This window comes from Rhipicephalus microplus, chromosome X (genome assembly GCF_043290135.1).
Source record: "Rhipicephalus microplus isolate Deutch F79 chromosome X, USDA_Rmic, whole genome shotgun sequence".
NCBI lineage: Eukaryota > Metazoa > Arthropoda > Arachnida > Ixodida > Ixodidae > Rhipicephalus > Rhipicephalus microplus.
Window position 1 is genome coordinate 16,442,708 of NC_134710.1, and position 6,566 is coordinate 16,449,273.

The 6,566-nt window shown below is 45.1% G+C and overlaps 1 long non-coding RNA gene across 1 annotated transcript; it reads right to left on the reverse strand.

The window, feature by feature from the left end:
• Positions 1–775: 775 nt before the first annotated feature.
• On the reverse strand, positions 776–3,674 carry LOC142777446 (uncharacterized). Its single transcript, XR_012888097.1, has 2 exons — positions 3,493–3,674; positions 776–920 (listed from the first exon to the last, which is right to left on the reverse strand). It is a non-coding gene; the product is annotated as an uncharacterized LOC142777446 (long non-coding RNA).
• Positions 3,675–6,566: the final 2,892 nt, after the last annotated feature.

Here is a 6,566-nt window from a genome sequence, read left to right on the forward strand (position 1 = left end):
TAAATACAAAATGTCAGCTTTGCTGCGTAGTGGCTCCTTGCCTCAAAACGTACAAAACGAACACAAGTGAAGTGACTCGTTTTTCGCATCACATGTTGCCTCTGCGCAGTGTCGCTGGCCTCATTGAGGATTTTTTTTCTACAAAAATAACGCAGTCGTTGTGCGAGAAAATCGGAAAAAGCTATACTTTTTACGTTTTCTGAAAGTCACGCAGATTTTCTGCGCTTGAATCACCTCGTTATAATGCTCTTTCATGTTCAGGAGAGATAGGCTTTCAAACATTGCTGAAACAAGAGAAATACACCGATGCAACGAGTAACATATGCGTACTTAGCTTGCCTAAATAAGAATACAACCAATAACCTTGCAGCACACTGGCAAAACAGGTACGCCTATGTGAAAGACAAGTTAGTGAATCACGATTGTTCAGTAAGGAACTAACCGCTGGAATATTTGAGATATATAAAAATTTATAGTACCACGTGAATTTTACCAAATTTCAGGTAATTTTAAATAAATATGGCAATACCATATACATTTGGTGCACTCCGTGATAGCATAAACATTTATAGGTCAAAACTTTTACCTGATATACTGACGACGAGCTTGTATCGGTCTTTGGCCAACAAAGTGGTTCTCTATAGCCGTGAAACATACAAGACCAGTATGACGACTTCATTTCAGATCACTAATGAGCGTTATTCGTTCGTATATGATTTTATAAACTATATTCAAACTTGCGCGCCTTAAATTTAAAATATTCAAGTATTTCGCGTTTTGTGGTAATGGACGCGAATTTTTAATCACAATTTGTTACAATTACCAGGCATCACATCATCTTTGAAGAATATATGCCGGTTAGGCTGTAGATCGTCCTGGTGTTTTTTTTTTCATTGAGAATTTTATCGTCGGTAACACTCCTGAAAAAAACAACCATGAGAATAATATGCACACTGCAAGCGAGGTACCTTAAAGGAGATTCATTACAGATTACAGCGCAATATAACACACGGACGAAGAAAAGGCACACGAAGGCAAGCTTGAAAGGGCTAAAATTAGTATGAAAACTTGGCAAATCCTCCTGAGCGGGTATTCCACGTGGAGGCGCAACCGCAGGATAAAAAAGAAGGTGCGGCCGATTACGTGCCGCCGAAGCAGCGTCCCGGGCCTAGTTCACTTCGCGCCCGATCTGGCGCCAACATTCTTCCCAGGAGAAACTCTTTCGCATTAATTTCTACGCGCGACAGGAGACCATAAATAACGCGTTTTGTAGTTGAACATCACAGGCTCGATTCTGGGTCGTTATTATAACTACCTATTACACTACCTGTGTGAACAGTATGCCCTAGGAGGGTCAATCTTTCGTGGGGCACAGGCGTCAATACTTCCTACGAATGCTGCCCGTTTGACACATCTGAATTGAAAAGGGTCACCGATTCCGTTCATGGGGAGGCAATCGGCAGGCCGAATCTAAAGGCCGAAGTATCAGCCTGCTGAAACGCACAGTGATAGCATGCACAATTTAATTGTAGGTGCTATTAGTTTACCAACAATGCAGGCTGTGTTCCAAAGACCGAGATAAAATCAAAAGTTTACAGCCCAAACAAAATGTATTTTTTAGTAAGGGCAACACACAAACTAGCACACTCAGCAGGTAGCAATGGCAACTCACAAAATCCTTGAGAAGGTATTTGGAACCACGAGAAAACACTTATCACACTACGAATGCAACCTCACGCATTACAAACTGCGCAAAACCACACAGAGAGCTTCAATATTTACTTAGCATGTGTATTTCACAATCCTTTGAACGTTTCTCTCATTATTTCTTTTGAAAGAAACCCTGAAATCAACTCCAGCGCTGATCGTTCTCCCAGCAACAATCTTCAAAACATTGCTTCAAAACAGAAACTTAGTGGCGCTATTGTCACGATATCATTCCTGAGTGCTTTTACAGTGAGCACTATCTGCGCATGAAAGAACGTGTCGCGGTCTTAGTCAAGGCTTTGGCACCTTGTGAGATTTTGGGCAGGAGACTCGGTCGCGCGCGTTCTACGTTGGCTCGGCGATGAGATAACTGTTGTAGCAGTGGTCATACTTTTACTGGCTGGAACAGATTTCACTGGAGTCGATCACTACAATAATTTTCACCCGGCAGAGGTTCGTTTTATTGGTGACTCTTCGCACGTGTATTAAGGCTCAATTCGAGACTAACATCTCTATTGCACCTTCGCATGTTCTAGTAACATCAAAACACACACACACACACACACACACACACACACACACACACACACACACACACACACACACACACGCACACACACACACACACCCACACACGCACACGCACGCACGCGCACACACACGCACACGCACGCACACACACACACGCACGCACGCACACACACACACACACGCGCGCGCGCGCCTGACAGAATATTTAGCTTGTCCACCGAACTTCGCTTGTATGCGTTTGTTCAGTGCACTGATACATATCTTTATTATGCCCTAACGCCTAAAGACACGCCGAAGTGCTGTCTAGTGACGAAGGTTAAACACAGGCAAACATGCAGGTCAATCTCAACCTTATGAGGGCCTATTATAGTATTCATCTTGTAGCTTAAGCCGATAAATTATAAAAATTGGGGCCATAAACCTAAAGCAGCGTAATGAGAAATGCAGTGTGGCCAGCTATAGCGAGCACAAGTTTCATTGTACAGCATTGTGGCAACCGTTGAAATAAGGAACAAAAAGTTGAAAATTATCTTACTCTGTGCGCGAAGCGTCCCGCGTTTGTGATTGCGCCCCCACGGAAGGAAGGCTGGTAGTTTTTGTTGCGTTGTCATTCTAACCACAAATGGGAATGAACGCGAAGGAGTTGATGCTAGGAGGGAAATTTTAGCCACCCGCATCCGAATGCTCGAAACAAACAACTGACAGGCAAGGGTGGTCCACAGTACACAGCGTAAGTAGATTCGCGTTGCATGCGCTGGCAGTTCACGATGGAGCTCACGCATTCTGATTAATTCATATGATGCCCAATGCTCTTAAAAAGGTCGGAGTTCACTCCTTCTTCGGTAGTGAACTGATTACTCGAGATAGAAAGAGAGAGAGCGAGAGAGAAACGACTTCATTTTGCGTGTTATGAGGCTGCTCTTGTTCGCGCCGGAGTAAGTCCTGCATGAATGCACGTGCTATAGGACAGCGTATACTAGCCATATCTATGCTGCACGGTGCAATGTTTTGTACAGTTCCGAATCTGTCGACATAAAAAGAAATCACGGCTGCACACTTGCAAACAACGAAAGACACCTGGCGGCAAAGGTATCGTTTCAGGAAAAAGAATTACAAAAGTTGCGAAAAAAAAACCAAGAACATAACGCGTTTTTGCGCGTATATATATTTAGGTTTTCTAGCACTTATACACAGCCAGAAGCTATTTCCATGTGGGTATGCTCTGGTGCCAGGTCAATTTCTCACAATGATTACCTTGCCCTTGCAGATTTCACGATACCACGTTGGAGTGCCTTCATCCTCGTCGATAGTAATCATCATCATCATCATTTTATAGTCACAGCGCTGCGCATTTCGCGCTGCTCGTGCTCGGAGCTCGAGGCGCGCGCAATAACAGAATGAGTCCTCGCACCTGGCGGCACGGACCAACGTTTCTGGAACGCAGGCAGCCGCCGCCGCTCTGCTATGGCTTTGAAGAATAAAGTGGCCCGATTCATCACGTGTGTCAGCCTCTCGCTACAACTGGTGACCCGGACCACTCTGATTGGAATACTTCATTGTTAATAAATGTCACAGTGCAACTGTAATGTCAACCAAGGTTGCGAGGAAGTCTGCGCGAAAAAGAACGCGTGCAAAACCGTGTTGCCAACGTGCAGCATACCTTACAAAAATTAGTTATTGCGTTTCGGAAGTATGCTTAGATGCGAGCAATAAGGTAACAAGCACCAGGCCTGCGCGGAAGCCGCAGCCCAATCACAGCGAAAGCTAGAAGAGCGGCCTTTCAGAGTCATTTCTAAACACTCATTAGGTAAGTGCTGGAAGCACACTTGCTAATGCCCACTACGGCATTAATAGTAAAGCTTTTATGGTAGCAGGCCGCCATTCGCTATGCTATTTTGCGTCATTCTTCTGAGAAGCGTTATATCCGCTAAACTACTGCGAGGAATTTTTCTCCAATTCTTCATGTAGTGGCTGGCCACGATGGGGAATTCTGCGTGAAGTTGGTATGAACCACAGTTATTAGCTGAACAAAAACAAGCTTTTGTAATGGGTTGGAGCGTCAAACGACCCCCTCATTACGCTATTCGCATTGTGCGACGAGTGCTTGTTCTTTCGCTGCTTTAGAACGCTTTATGAGTCGTAGTAACATGATTGGTTTCCCGATATCAAGCCTGCCTCAGTCAAGTTCGCCAACAAGTCCCAAGCCCTGGCGTGGCTCAGAGGTAGAATATTGGGCTAGCACCCAGCGGACCCGGGTTTGTGCCCCACTGTGTCATTGGTACTAAACTTGTTTCTTAATTTCGCACGATGGTTACGAATGCCGGCGGAGGCCGCGGCTGCGCACAACTACGGCGCTGCGCGACACGTGAGTTGAGATCTCATGACAGCTTTCGTGTAAAATTTTGATTCAAAGGTCTCACTGCATCTGGGTCTGCTTGACATATAAACTTAAGATAAAAATCATCCCTTTTGGTAATCAGTCGCAAACATCGGCAATAAAAAATTATTCGCTCAGCAAAGTAAGTAAAAGCGAAATATAATTATGAATTTACAAAAAAATGCTGCGTATACCTCTCATTCCTAGTTGTAAGCGGACCCATTTTTGCAAAATGCACTGCGACTCGACTAGGACTACGCCATCTGCGCTTAACAGGGATTGACGATGAACGATGTCTTCTCTAGCTGATTGGGCGGGTCGTCACAGTGATGCGCTTTCGAAGACTATAGTCCAATAGATTATGCGAAGAGAGGCCATTGCTTTAAAAAGCCACTGTACCTGTCGTTTACTATATTTTACTGCAATTACTTTACTTTTACTTACTTTATTCTCAAGCATACGCATGTGGAGGGGGGGGGGAGTCCCATGACTTTGATATACATGTGCAGAATCTGCTCATACAGCCACCGATATTCACGTCCCAGAGGAAATCTGATGCCTGTGCTCTCCTCCCCCCCCCCCCCAGTGGGGTTGGTGTGAGCCCCCTCAACCCTTCAAAAAACTTTTCCGCTTCGCTCCTGAGTCAAAGACAGTGTGTGTAGCCGGAAAGACATTTATGCGCATACATTTGTCTCACCTTGGCTCAATGCGCCCTCTTTGCCTTGCGTTTCAAGCCTCCGCGTGTTCTTGGCGCGCTGCGGCGCAGAAGTGCTTTCGCGCGTAAAACGTAAAGCTTTGCATGCGCTGCCGTGGTCTGTAATTGTCAAATCTCGTATTTTTCTGGGACGATCACACGGGATGTTTACACCACGTCCCGTAGTAACTCTTCAGAGAAGTGCCGTATTTCGTGCACTCGTTGCTTCTCATTAGCAGCTCCCTGCAAGTGTCTCTTCTCCTCTTCCACCATGCTGTACTTCAATGTGTGGTTCAAGTAAGACCCGCCTGCACCTTTGTTCGGCTCCATCTTCTTTTACTGGTAAAATTAGTGCAAGTCTTTAAGGTGGTAGGCCACCTTCAAAAGTCTTTTTTTTTTCCACGAAATAAATTTTTAAGGTTTTGTTTTTCTTGCACGCCCAAACATTCACATATATGTTGCAACAAAAGTTATCCTTCTAGCGTCATTAGTTTGCGAGTTACAGCAAGTTTTCTATACCCTTTGCTCCTATAGCAAAACCAAAACTACATTTCCAACTGTGGTTTCGGTTTCGAAAAATTCCAAGAGCTTTGCTGCTGTCAAAGACATGTATGGAAAGGACAGTGTGCAGAAACTGAAATGTACGGCGCATGTCCAGAAGCGTGTTGGCTGCCGCCTCAGAAAACTGAAGAAGACAGTGCATGCACTCGGTGGTAAGGGAAAGCTCACTGATGTCCTCATTGACCGCCTGCAAAACTACTATGGCATCACCATAAGGGCTAATGTGGGGAACCTTTCTGCAATGAAAAAGGCTACCCTTGCCAGTCTTTTTCATTGCAGCTCTACCGACAAGCAGCCGAGACATGGCCTGTGTTCACTTGGACTGAAAAGCTGGTGCGGATACCAAAGGGTCGAAGCACTCGGCCAAGGGAAATATTTACACAAAGAAGGGCTTCCAAATGATGTGCTCAACAAAGTTAAAACTGTCTACAGTGATCTTTGCTCTGATGAACTTCTAATGAAGTGCCTTCATAGAAAGACTCAAAATGTGTTTCAATGGTCTAATATGGCAGTGGGCACCCAAAGAAGTCTACGTAAGCTTGCCTACAGTAATGTTTGCCTTGCGTGATGCTGTGGCACACTTTATTATTGGCAGTGTAAGCACCCTAGATATCCTGAGGCAAGCTGGCATAGAACCAGGGTACCACACGACGAAAGCTTGCATCGCCAGGGATCACCTGCGCATGCAGAATGCTG